This window comes from Mustela lutreola, chromosome 8 (assembly GCF_030435805.1).
Source record: "Mustela lutreola isolate mMusLut2 chromosome 8, mMusLut2.pri, whole genome shotgun sequence".
Lineage (NCBI taxonomy): Eukaryota > Metazoa > Chordata > Mammalia > Carnivora > Mustelidae > Mustela > Mustela lutreola.
In genome coordinates this window covers 139,683,083-139,695,955 of record NC_081297.1, presented here as the reverse complement: position 1 = coordinate 139,695,955, position 12,873 = coordinate 139,683,083, and the positions used below count along the sequence as shown (strand labels likewise).

The 12,873-nt window shown below is 49.6% G+C and overlaps 1 long non-coding RNA gene across 2 annotated transcripts; it reads left to right on the top strand.

Annotated features, from left to right (window-relative positions):
- The first annotated feature begins 2,551 nt into the window (after positions 1-2,551).
- On the top strand, positions 2,552-12,656 carry LOC131839405 (uncharacterized). 2 transcript variants are annotated; one of them, XR_009356947.1, is made up of 5 exons: positions 2,557-2,728; positions 3,655-3,835; positions 6,972-7,283; positions 7,997-8,128; positions 8,532-12,656. It is a non-coding gene; the product is annotated as an uncharacterized LOC131839405 (long non-coding RNA). The 2 variants fall into 2 exon arrangements; XR_009356946.1 differs by having other exon boundaries at positions 2,552-2,728; positions 6,972-8,128.
- Positions 12,657-12,873: the final 217 nt, after the last annotated feature.

Here is a 12,873-nt window from a genome sequence, read left to right as displayed (position 1 = left end):
TTGTCAACAACAGTCCCCCCAAACAGTCTAGAGTCCCTCAAAAAGGTAAAAATGCCATCAGTGGGTGAGTAGATGCATAAATCATGGAATATACATACAATGGAATATCATTCACCATAAAAAGGAATAAAGTGCCAACACATGCTATAATATAAATGAACCCCCAAAGGTCTTCTGCTGCTAAATGAAGAAAACCAGGCACCAAAGGCCACATGTTGCATGATTCCATTTCCGTGAAATACCTAAAACAGCTAAGTTTATAGAGATGCAAAGCAGGCTGGTGGTTGCCAGGGAGACCAGAGGGAGAGGGCTTGGGGAGTAACCACTTAATGGGCATAAGGTTTCTTTTGGGGGTGATGAAAACATTCGGGAACCAGGGAGAAGTGATGGCTGTACCCCATTACGAATGTACTAAACCCTGGAGTGCCTGGGTGGCGCAGTCAGTTAAGTGTCTATCTTCAGCTCAGGTCCTGATCCCAGGATCCTGGGATCAAGTCCCACATCAGGCTCCCTGCTTTGGGGGGAAGCCTACACTTGATCTTAGCCAAAAACTGAGAAGCAAATTTTGGGGGAAAGCCTTCTTCTCCCTTTCCCTCTGCCCGCTGCTTCTCCTGCTGGTGTTCTTTCTCTGTCAAATAAATAAATAAATTAATTAATAAATTAATAAATAAATAAAATCTTTTCAAACCCACCCCCCAAAACGAATGTACTAAACACTGAATTGTTTGCTTTAAAATACCTAATTCAGGGGCACCTGGGTGACTCCGTCAGTTGAGTGTCTTACTTAGGATTCCGGCTCAGGTCACAATCTAATGAGTTGTAAGATCTAGCCCCATATTGGGGTCTGCTCTCAGCGGGTGTCTTCTTGGGATTCTCCCTCTTCCTCTTCCTCTGTTCCCCCCCCCCAGACACACACACACCAAAATAAATAAATAATTTTTTTAAAAATTAGCTAATTCTATGTCCTATGTATTTTGCTTCGATTTTTAAAAAGTCAGAAAAATGGATATTGGTCCGAAAAGTTGGGATTTTGTTAAGTAAATCCATCTTCTTCTGGATCCAAAAAAAAAAAAAAAGATAAACATAGAAGTACCATATAATCCAGCAATTTCAATCCCAGGTATACACCCAAGAGAAATGAAAATATGTATCTCAAACTTGGGCATGAATGTTCACAGAGGCATTATTCATAACAGTCAAAGAGTGCATACAGCCCAGTGCCCATCACCTCGTGAATGGCTCAACAACATATGGTCTCCATCCGTACAATGGAATATTCCTTTGGCAATACCAAAGGATCAGGTCCCTGGCATACGTTACGACATGGATAGACCCTGAGGTCATGCTGAGTGACAGCAGCCAGGCACAGAGGACCACACAGAGTGTGATTCCATTTATATGGTGTTTCCAGAGTAGACAAGTGCCCAGAGACAGAAAGGAGAATGCTGGCTTCCAGGGGCCCCAGGGGGAGGGAGGAATGGAGAGTGATTGCTCATGGCCGTGGGGTTTCTTTTGGAGGTGATGAAGATGTTCTGGAAATGGGTGCCTGGGTGGCTCAGTGGGTTGAGCCTCTGCCTTCGGCTCAGATCATGATCTCAGGGTTCTGGGATCGAGGCCCACATCGGGTTCTCTGCTCAGCGGGAAGCCTGCTTCCCCCTCTCTCTCTGCCTGCCTCTCTGCCTACTTGTGATCTCTGTCTGTCAAATAAGTAAATAAAATCTTTTTAAAAAAGAAGATGTTCTGGAGACACTTCTGGTGGTTGCCCAACTCTAGGAATGTACTAAAAACCACTAATGTGTCCTTTTGATGGGTGGAATGTATGGTATGTTAATGATAGCTCGATAAAGCTACGTGTGCTGTTGGAAAGGCCAGCTCACATTTTCAGCTTGAGCTGAACAATTACTAAGTAAACTGGTGACCGTATTCCCCCTTTGGAGGAATATCAAAACCTCTGGACACATAGAGCCTCAAGTCATGGGATGGGAAGCCACATTTTGGGACAGACGGTGCCCCTTGCCCCCTACCCAGTGGTTCCTGGGCTCTGCACTTTGGTTATTGGAAGAAAGAGCGCATGGGCTGTTGCTTGCAAGAATCCTGCGAGACAGAAGTCCACGCTACTCCCTCTGCAGTCCCCGGCATGTCGCTTCCTGCAGATGAGCAGGCGAACAGCTGAGTTCCCCATCACCACAGGATCCTGCCCCCTTATACCTATTAAGATGGCGATTATTAAAAAAAATTTCAGGAGCACCTCGGTGGCTCAGTCGGTTAAGCGTTTGCCATCAGCTAAGGTCATGATCCCGGGGTCCTGAGATCAAGTCCTGCGTGGGGCTCCCTGCACAGTGGGGAGTCTGCTTCTCCCTCTTGCTCTACCCGTCTCCCACCCCCTGCTCGTCTTCTCTCTCACAAGTGCGCACTCAAATAAATAAGTAAAACCTTCAAGAAAATTTTTTTAGAAAACAAGTGTTAGCAAGGGTGTGGGGAGACTGGAACCCTTGTGTGGTGCTGGTGGGAAAGTAAAATGGCACCACCCATGCAGAAAACAGGATGGGGTTCCTCACCACCTGAAACTGAAATTACCATATAATCCAGCATTGCCACTTCTGGTTATAGATGCAAAAGAATTAGAAGCCGAGTCTCAGAGATATTTGCACGCCCGTGTTCACAGCAGCATTATTCACAATAGTGAGAAGGTAGATGCCACCCAGTGTCCGCGGATAAACAAAATGAGGTAAGTGCGCACTGAAATATGCTTGTTTCACATACAATATAGTCAACACATTGGACGGACTACTGGTCAACCTTCAAAGGGAAGGAAACTCTGACACCTGCTCTGCCACAGATCAGCCTGGGAAGCTCTACGTGTGGTGAAAGAAACTGGCTACAAAAGGACAACTACACTCTGATCCCACTTGGATGAGATCCCTAGAGGACTCAGACTCATGGAGACCGAGAGGAGGATGGTGGTTGTCGGGCTGGGGGATGGAAGGAATAGGAATTTAGTGTTTAATGGGGACACCATGTCTTTCAGTTTTGCAAGATGAAAAGCTCCCTGGGGTGGATGTTGTGTGTGTGTGTGTGTCGAGGCGGGGGCGGGGGTGGTGGTGGTGGTGATGGCGGCAAGATCACGTGAATGTACTCACTGCCACTGAGCTGTGCCCTTGGAAGTGACTATGATGTTGATTTTGTGTAGAACTCTCCTGCAGGACTTGCTCTTCTCTGCTCCTGCGTGCCTCGTTCAGTGGGGCCCCGAGCTGCAGACAGGCACTCTCTCTTCCTTCCTAGAGCTGCCAGGGAGGCCCCCAGGATTGCACATGGAAGACAGCCAAGCAGCCGACAGGCACCCCCCACCCCCAAGGTGCCTGGCAGTAGGGACACCGGCACAGCTATATCCAGCTGGGACCCTCAGAACAGGGCGCTTTAGGGCCACTGTTGGAAAAATCCTAAACCACAGCTCCAGGACTCATAGCCCCAAAGGGATCTTGTGATCCTTGGGCAACCTTAGCTCAGAAAGCGACCGCCATGTGCTGGGGAGAAAGGGCCAAAGGAACACCCTGACCCCGGAAATTCCTGGATTCTGGCAATCTCTTCCCTCCTTGCGTGCCTGGGGAGCACAATTTGCCAAATGCAGTGAAAGTTCCCTTCCTGTCCCCACAGCATTGCAATCAGCCCTGGAAGCCCCAGGGCCTCAGTGGAAGGGAGCAGAGAGGCAGCAGTCAAAGGGCAGAGAGCACTGAACCCGGTCCTTCCTGCTTGTCCTCATTCACCTCCAGCACCCTCTCCCGGTTCCTGCAAGGGTCCAGTGAGTTCACCTTGACAATGGGAAGACCATCACCAGGTACGCATGTCTCTGCTATCGCTTTGTTACACAAACTGGACTCACCTTTCATGGGATATTTTAAGATGCTCTTAGGGGCACATTCCCCTCCTTCTCCTACCCCGCCTGAGAAATCCAGATTTCTGTGATTGTGGGCTTGGAGGGATGGGAACCGCCAAGTGCAGAACATTGCATTGGATCCCTGTGCCTGGAGCGTACAATTCTGCACCTGCTTCCTACATGTGCACTTCCCCACACCAGCAAACAAGTCTCTGACACCAGAGAGATGACTGACTGCAATTTAATTCAGTTCTGATATTGTCTCCCCAGAGATGGCATCAGATCCACAGGTTAGGGGCTCAGTCCTGTAAGTATGCCCCTCCCCCATCTGCAGACGGAGCCCGCAAGTCCAGGCTGTCACCTGTGTTTCTGACCTAGTGACTATAGATCAGAGGTCCCCATGACCTCCTCCTTGGGTTCAGTTAATTTGGGAAGGGGCTCACAAACTTAGAATGCCAGATTGTCACAAAAGGATCGAAGTCAGGAACAGATGGATGGATGGAAGACAGACACAGGGCTAGGTCTGGGGCAAAGGTGTGGAGCTTCTGTGCCCTCTCCAGTGAGAGGGAGAAGCAGACTTCCCACTAAGCTGGGAGCCTGATGTGGGGCTTGATGTCAGGAACTTCAGGCTTCACTCCATAGGCATGACTGAGTAAATCATTGGCCACGGGGAATCAAACTCAAATCTCCAGCCTCTTTCCCTCTCTCATCCCCCGGTAAGGGGGAATACTGAGAGTTCCAACCCTCTAATCACATAGTTGGCTCCGCTGGAAACCAGCCCCCGTTTTCAGGTGATGTAGGAGCATTCTAAAAATGACCTTATGAACTTAGCAAAAGACACCTTCATTGGGATTTAGGAAATCCCAAGGGTTTTAGGAGTTCTGTGCCCAGATTGGAGTTGAAGACCAAAAAAATCCGTTTCCTTTTTTTTTTTTTTTAAAGATTTATTTATTTATTTAAGAGGGTGAAGGAGGGATAGAGGGGAGAGGGAGAATCTCAAGCAGACTCGGGCTGAGTACAGAACCTGACGCTGGGCTCGATCTCACAACCCTGAGATTATGACCTGAGTCTAAGCCAAGAATCTGGTGCTTAATTGACTGAGCCATCCAGGCACTCCCAAAATATGTTTTTTTTTTAAGATTTTTATTTATTTAGTTATTTGAGAGAGTGTGTTTGAGCAAGAGAGTCCAAGCAGGGGGAGCAGCAGGGGGAGAGGAAGAAGCAGACTACCCACTGAGCAGGGAGTCCGATGTGGGGCTCGATCTCAGGACCCTGAGATCGTGACCTGAGCTGGAGACAGATGTTTAACTGGCTGAGCTGCCCAGGTGCCCCTAAAATATGTTTCTTATTATAAATCACAATATCACAGAGAGTTTCACACATGAACTCATTCTTTCCATGTAGTCCATCTAAGAGGCAAGGAATATAAGCCCAATTTACAGTTGCCAAGACTGAGGCTTGTGGGTCTGGGCACCTTACCCAAGGGCACAGTGTCTGACACCACTAAGTGCCAGGGTTGGTGTTAGAATCGAGGTCTGCATGCATCCCTGTTCTCCTGCCGCTAAAGCCCATCCCAGGAACCTGCAGCACCCTTCCACGGAGGAATATATAGACACAGACTGTATTCCTCACAGTCGCCTGGTCCAGCGTGGGGGGCACGAGGCTGGTTAGGCGGCCAAGAGCGTGCAAGGGGTGAATTCCAGCAGCATATTTTGGGAGTTGCAAGTGGCAAACCCAACTTGAACTAGCTTTGGCAAAAACAATGGATTTATTGGAAGGCTACTGACCGAGCTTGGTGGTTTTTTTGGTTTTTGTTTGTTTGGTGGTTTTTCTACTGTAGATCACAACCTTGAGTATGTCAGGAGACGAAGTTAATGGATCTCCACTGGTAGGAAAAGAAAATGGCATGGAATAGAATAGAAAGTATCAGAATGTATCATTCAGGGGCACCAGGGTGGCTCAGTTGGTGAAGCGTCTGCCTTTGGCTCAGGGCCTGAGCTCAGGGTCCTGGAATGGAGCCCCACCTCGGGCTCTCTGCTCAACAGGGAACCTGCTTCTGCTTCTCACTCTGCCGCTACTCACAGCCTATGTTCACGCTCTCAAATAAATAAGTAAATCATACCTAATAATGGTATAAACATTGTTTCATGAGAATCATACACCTTTCATTCCGGGCTTGTGTGTGCCTTCTGGACTGCCGTGTGCAGGTAGATAGAACGTGAGCTGCTGATCTAGCTCATGAAACCAAAGGGAAATCTACAGGTTTCAGGCAGCTCGTGAACCTTTATGTCCTGAGATTAGGGACCTCATCATGGTCATAGGTCTCTCTCTCTCTCTCTCTCTCTGTCTTTCCTTTTCCCCAGCTCTGTGTTTCTTCTGGGGTACCAACCTCATTCAGTCCCAGTATAGGTAGGTTTTTCTTGTAGCAGAGAGAACAGAACGTCGTGCCTATTCCAACTCCCGGCCTCCTGGTTCCAGGACTGTGGATGTAAGGGCATCTCCCCCTCCAGATGAAGTAAGAAGATTCTTTGTGTCCCACGTCCCGCTGGTTCCTTGTGGCCGGGGCAATGGGGTTCTCGGATTCCCCAGCCCGGGTCCCATCCCCTGCCCCATAGCAAAAGCAGCAGATCGTTTCTGGAAGTTCTCCCTGGAGCCGTGAGATTGGAGGGAAGAAGAAACGAGGCCCCAAAAAGGGGGTGTTCTTGTGGATGAGTCAGCTCATGACTGTTCTCTACGATGGGGTCAGGTCCCGAAGCGGGGCTGCTGTTGCTCTGGCCCAGGGACCGCCCGGATAGCATCTTGTAAAGCATTAGTTTGCCCAGTAGCTGATGCTCCAAGAGGGTCGGGGGTGGGATCTGGGCATCCTGTGGGTCTGCAGATCCCTGGCTGAGCCCACTCTCCCCATTCTGCCCCAATGGAACCGACCACCTCAGAGGTCTGCTAACCTCTCCAGATGTGGGCTTCTGGAAAAGACAGCTGGTGGCCAGTGTTTCCAAAGTTGCTTACAGAAGAGCAGTCTCTCTGGCCACAAAACTTGCCTTCTTGCTTGATTGGGGGTGGTGACATCTTACCCAGAGTCTTTATTTATGTATCCAAGGAACTGCTGGGGGTGGCTCCAGGAAGCCCTTCGAGGGCCAAGGATACAAATTCGGAGGCCACCGGAGCCTGGCTGGAGGCCAACAGACCTAGGTCAGCTCGCTTCCTGCTGTGGCTGTGGGCTTCCCTCTTCCCCTGCATAGGTGGGCAAGTTGGCTCTAGGGACTGGCCAGGGGGCTTGGGGGTCGAGGGGTGAGGGATCCCCTGTGACCTCCCTGTCTTGCACAGGGAGGAGCTCATCCTTCAGGAATGAGGCTTGCCCTGAAATCGCCAGCTCCCTGCCCACATCTGTAAAATGAGGAAATCCCACTGGGTGAGCTAGGGTCCTTTTCTTGGCTGCGACTCCATGATTCTTAGAACCTAACGTTCCATGATTCGGAGATTCTGGGGACTGAAAAACCTCCATTATTTTGCGTCCTTGCCTATGGCTTTGGATCCAAGCTTTACTCTCTCCCATGGATCTTTCCAGACCCCCACTTGCACCCAAGAAGGCCATCCACACAAAATGAGACTTGGTCTCTCCCTGGCTGTCTCATGAGGCGGACTGCAAATGTGTGCATTTGCATACCCACCACTGGGAGGCACGGGGCGGGGGGGGGGGGCAGGGACTCACCTTTATCTTGTTTTCTCCTTGGCCATTCCCTCCTGGCACCGTGAACCCTTGTTGGCCTCACACAACCTAAATTCCACAGCCCAGAGTATGTGAGGCTCCAATCTGGAGAGAGGTAGAATGTGTTTTTTGCCAGAACTCCAGAGAAGTTGGGGTAGGCCTGACATAGGACTAGACTCAGTCCCCGGGCAAGGCACATTTTGAGGCAGGAGGGTGGACTCGTGGGAACTGGTGGCAGAGATGCAGAGCTGGGAGGGGCCAGAGGGGCCAGAAGGAATTTAATTTAGCTGTTGCCCCCTGCTATGCCCCAAGACCACCCCCCCCCACATACACACCTTAAGTCCCTGTGACCCCATCAGTAAGGATAACGCTGCTCACTCTTCCTGTCTGTGGGTCCTGTCCAACGTGGTTCTCAGGAACTGCTGGCAGAAAGAGGCCCATGGTTCTGCCCAGAGAAGACCAACCCCGACTGCCGGGATATCCCACACTGCCCGATGTCTCAGGTTCTGGATCCTCATTCTAGATGGTAAAATTCCACGGGAAAGAAAGTGAGTATTTGGTTTGACACGTAACAACCCAAACTCACATCTCATCCTGGGCTATGCAGAACCCAAGGGTTGCTGGCCAGGGGGTGGGCGGATTTGCAGGGCGGCCCAAAGGTCTTCCAGGAGAGCGGGGGCAGTCCCCATGGCCATGATTAGCACCATAAACCTGATGCCCACAAGGAGACCAGAGTACCATAGCCCTAGCCCCAGCAGCTTGACTCCCAGATCTGGCCGCCCTGGGATGGGGGGGTCCCACATTATAAGAAGAGGGCAGACCCCAGGATTCTGTCTCAGCCACAGGTACTAGAGACCAGTCTAAGGTTCTCTTTTGCCTCTTGGGTCCCGACCAGGCCTGAATGTATGTGACATCAGACTGGCCATGACTCTGTCCCCCTTTTTCTCTTAGAAGTTCTTAAAACCTGGATTGACTCAAATGGCTCCTGCTCATTTGCTACAGGAGGACCTGAATTCTAATTTGCACAGAAAAGCAAGACCCTGGGGCTCCTATGACACCTGGGAAGAGGAGAGAAACTTCCAGCAAGGAAGAGCTGGGGGCTAGAAGTCATAATAATTTGATCACAGCAGACATTTGACTTTACCCTTAGCCTGAGCTCGCTGTCAATGACACCCACAGTTTATAGGCGATGACAATGGCCATCTCTCCTCCCCTTCCTACCGGCTCTGTGATAATGGCTTTCTGTGCTTAGGTTAATCCTTTTAATAACTGCAGTAGGGTCAGTCTGCTGTTGTCCCTGTTTTACCAATGAGAACACAGAGACTTAGAGAAGTCAGTGATGTCCCCAAGGCCACCGATTCAGCAAATGACAGAGCTGGGGCCTGAGCAAGGCTGTCTGGGTTCTGAGGACAGAATTTTTTTTTTTTTTTTTTAAGATTGTATTTATTTGGGAGACAGAGAGAGAGAATGAGAGCATGAACGGAGGAGGCACAGGGGAGAAGCAGACTCCCTGCTGAGCAGGGAGCCCACTACAGGGCTCGATCCCAGGACCCTGAGATCACGACCTGAGCCGAAATCTTAACCAACTGAGCCACCCAGGCGGCCCTAAAGCCAGAATCCTAACCATTATTCTCTGCAGCCTCTGAGGCCTGAGGATTTACAGTTGGATGCATCAGTTTAAATCCCATCCAAGGTTCCCTGGCTGTTCCCAAGGACAGCAGGAAGCATTGCCTGGAATGAAAGCCTCAGGGGGAAACTCGTTCCTCTTGCGCTCCCCGTAGTGACCAGAGCATCCTCTGGTCTCTACAGAGAAGGGGATAGGAGAAGGGACAGCACGAGCCGGCAGCACGGAGCCTCTTCCCCAGGGTGGGGCCTGTCCCCCAGCCCAGGCCCCAGGCATAGAGCCAACCAGGAGAGGAAACTCCCTCCCATGATCGTGTTCTCGGCCATTCCGCACAGGAAAGGGCAGGCTCCCCCGAAGCCCAGACAGTCTCCAGATGGTTTTTCACTGAAGACTTTCCCAGAGAATCTTGGGAACCCAGGACAGACTGTGGGCTGGGCCAGAGCTCTGGCCAGTGTCAGGAGAACAGGCAGGTCCCTGGCTGCTTTAAGGTTCCATGGGATCCTGGAGCGAACCCCTTTCCCTCTGCGCCTGCATTTCTCCATCTGCCATGGGTTGACTCGTGATCCCAGAAAGACAGGTCCAAGTCCTAAGCTCAGTACCTGTGAACGTGACCTTATTTGGAAATAGGATCTTTGCCAAAGTAATTAAGTGAAGGATCGCCGGACGAGATCATACTGGATTTAAGGTGGGCTCTGAACCCAATGACAGCGTCCTTAAAAGTACAGGAGAAGACGCAAAGACGCACAAGGGGAAGGCGGCCTGAAGACACAGGCAAAGATCTGAGGGACAGAGCCCCAAAGCAAACGGTGCTGGCCACGGCTGGCAGGTGGGGGAGGTGGGCAGGCAACAGAGTCTACAGAAAACCAGCCTACCCACGCTTTGATTTCAGACTCGGGGCCTCTGCAACTGTGAGAGGGTACGCTTCTGCTGTTCTAAGCCCCCAAGTTGTGGTCATTCCTTTGGGCAGCCACAGGAATCCAGCCCCCCATCTCTGAGAGAACAGATGGGACCAGCAAGTCCCCGCCGCCCCCTGGGGTTAAGAGCAGTCTATGAGCGCCTCAAACTTAGCTCCCACCCTGAGAAGCTCGCAGCTGAGTTGAGAAGCCAAAATCTGCAGCCGATGACTGCGTTTTCAAGATCCAAATGATGTGCCTTCTGTACAAGGAAGCTAGGCTGCCCAGACCCACTCTCCTGGCCTGGGGAGCGGAGAGTAGAAATTCAAACCACAAAGTAGAATTCTTCACGCCGCCAGGAACCAGAAGGTGGAGAGTAGGGCATGTGGGATGCTGGCCCTGGCAGCAGGGCCACCTCCTGCGAACCCAGAGTCCTAGCTGGGGTGGGCAACCGGGACATAGGGCCACGGGCCAGCATCTTCTCTAGGGGCTGCAATGGCTCTGTGAAGGGACTCCTGGACTTCTAAGGTCTCAGCTCAGGGGGTGCCAGGCTGCCCAGGTCAGAGCAAGGGGTGCTGATGGCAAGGTGCAGCCCAGGGCAAAGGGCTTTGCGGGCCTAGGAAGGGGAGAATTAGGAGACGTGGGAACCAGGAGCCCAGGCAAACACCCCTGAGTTTTCATGGGTGGTCAGAGCCTCACTTTCTTCTTCTGGAGCTGGACACAGCAATCCTAGCCTTAAAAGGGGTATAGGAACTGAAATGAGGGGATACACATTCAATGACGGACGGAACATCTGGCCGAAGTGGTATGAAGACAGGGTACCACTGTCCTACTGTGGAGCTGTGGCTTGAACGGCAGATGAGCTCCAAAGGAGAAGTTCACTTTCTTCCCAAGTCTGTGCCCCGTGTCTTCAACCAGTAAGCTTGGAGCTGGACAAGCCTGGGTTCAAATCCCAGCTCTGCCCTTGTCTGGGAGTGTGGCCCTGGGAAAAAGGGCTTCTCTATGGATGTTCCTGACCACATCTGTGAAAGGGGAATAATCTTGAGACTAGGATAGGAGTGTGCATACTGGTTGGCAGACAGCAGGTGTTTGACACTATTTCTGAATAACACATGAATTAAAATAAAGGCAGCTGTGTGAGGCCAAGAGCACTGACAATAAATGTGGTAAGAGGTACAGACAACGGATAGGCGGATCCGGGAGAGCAAGCATTTGCTCCTCGGAAGTGATCAGAGAAGCTGTGTAAGTAGGAGTCTTCTTACTGCAAGTGACAGAAATCTCACTCAAACTGCTTTGTGCACAAACCAGAATGCTATGCCAATGTAACAATGACAATATTTTGAATAAGCATAATGCACTCCTACCTCAGGGCCTTTGCACTTGCTGTCCCCTCTGTCAGAATACTTTTCTCCCAGATATTTCCAGGGATCTCCCCTTTACCTCTTTAGATCTTTATCAGATACATTTAAATTTAAAAATTAATTTAACCAACACTCTGTATGCCTTTTTACTACTTTATTGCTTTATTTTTCTCTATAACATTTATCATCATTTAACATGCTATTTTTATTATTGATTTTGTGCATTGCCTTTCTACTTACACCCCGTGCCCCACTACCATGTAAGTTCCACTAAGTAGGATTTTTGTCTTTTTTTTTTTTTTTTAACTGTTGTAGTTCTATCACCTAGGACTAGGCCTTGCGTGCAGTAGGTGTGATGGTTAATTCTATATATCAATTTGACAGTTCCACAAGGTCTTTCTTTGGGGTTCGATATCAAGCTTGTGCTTTCCTTTGTTAAAATAAAATCCCTGGGGGTGGGTGGTGGAATCCCATCTAGTGACCATTAAGATAAGTCACACAGGGGGCAATGGGGTTCAGGCTAGCTACATTTTGACTGAGGGGCAATTGGATGGAAAGTTCTGGAACACAGGGTATGATCTCCAAAAGCACTCCAGCTAAGCCATAAGTAGAATGAGATCCTAGGCCTTCAGGGGAAGAGGTCCTAAGTTTTTACATCCTCACGAGTTGGACACATTACAGTTTACAAAGCATTTCCCCATCCACTATCTACCTGGTCCTGAGTGGTAGTAATTTCCTTACCCAATAAATACTTATCAAGAACTTCCTGCATGGGGGTTGGTCAGGAGGACCAAGTGGGCCTCTGCATACAGGACTTAGGGCCCTGCCTGGGTTCTGGCTAGCCCGCAGTGCCTGCTTATGTGCCAGGGGAGGGGGAGCCGGCAGATGTGTCAACATGAACTTGGCCTGTACCAGGCGATGGAACTACAGGATAGATATGGTCCCTGTTCTCATGGGCCCCACAGTCCATCAGGAAGAGGGACATAATTCACTAATTATAAACAGGTTTAACATTCAAACCATTTCAATTCAGATGTTTGGAAAAGGTGATTTCTTTAAGAATATCATTTCTTTATTATATTCTATATTATATTATAATTATAATGTATATAATATATTATAATATAATAGATATATTGTATTCTATATTATAACATCATTTCTTTATTATATTCTATGTTATAACCAAGACCCAGTACCACAGCGTATTGAGTGCTGATTCTGTGTCAGGCCCAGTTGAAGGTATTTTATCGAGTTTACATTTCACAACATCCTGTGAGGCAGGTATCTTTATGATTGTTATTTGGTTGGCAGAGCAAGAAACTGAGGCACAGAGAGGTTAATTAACTTGCTTGAAGTCACACAGCTAGCAAATAGCAAAGCAGAGTTCAAACCCAGTAGTCTGGCTCCAGAAC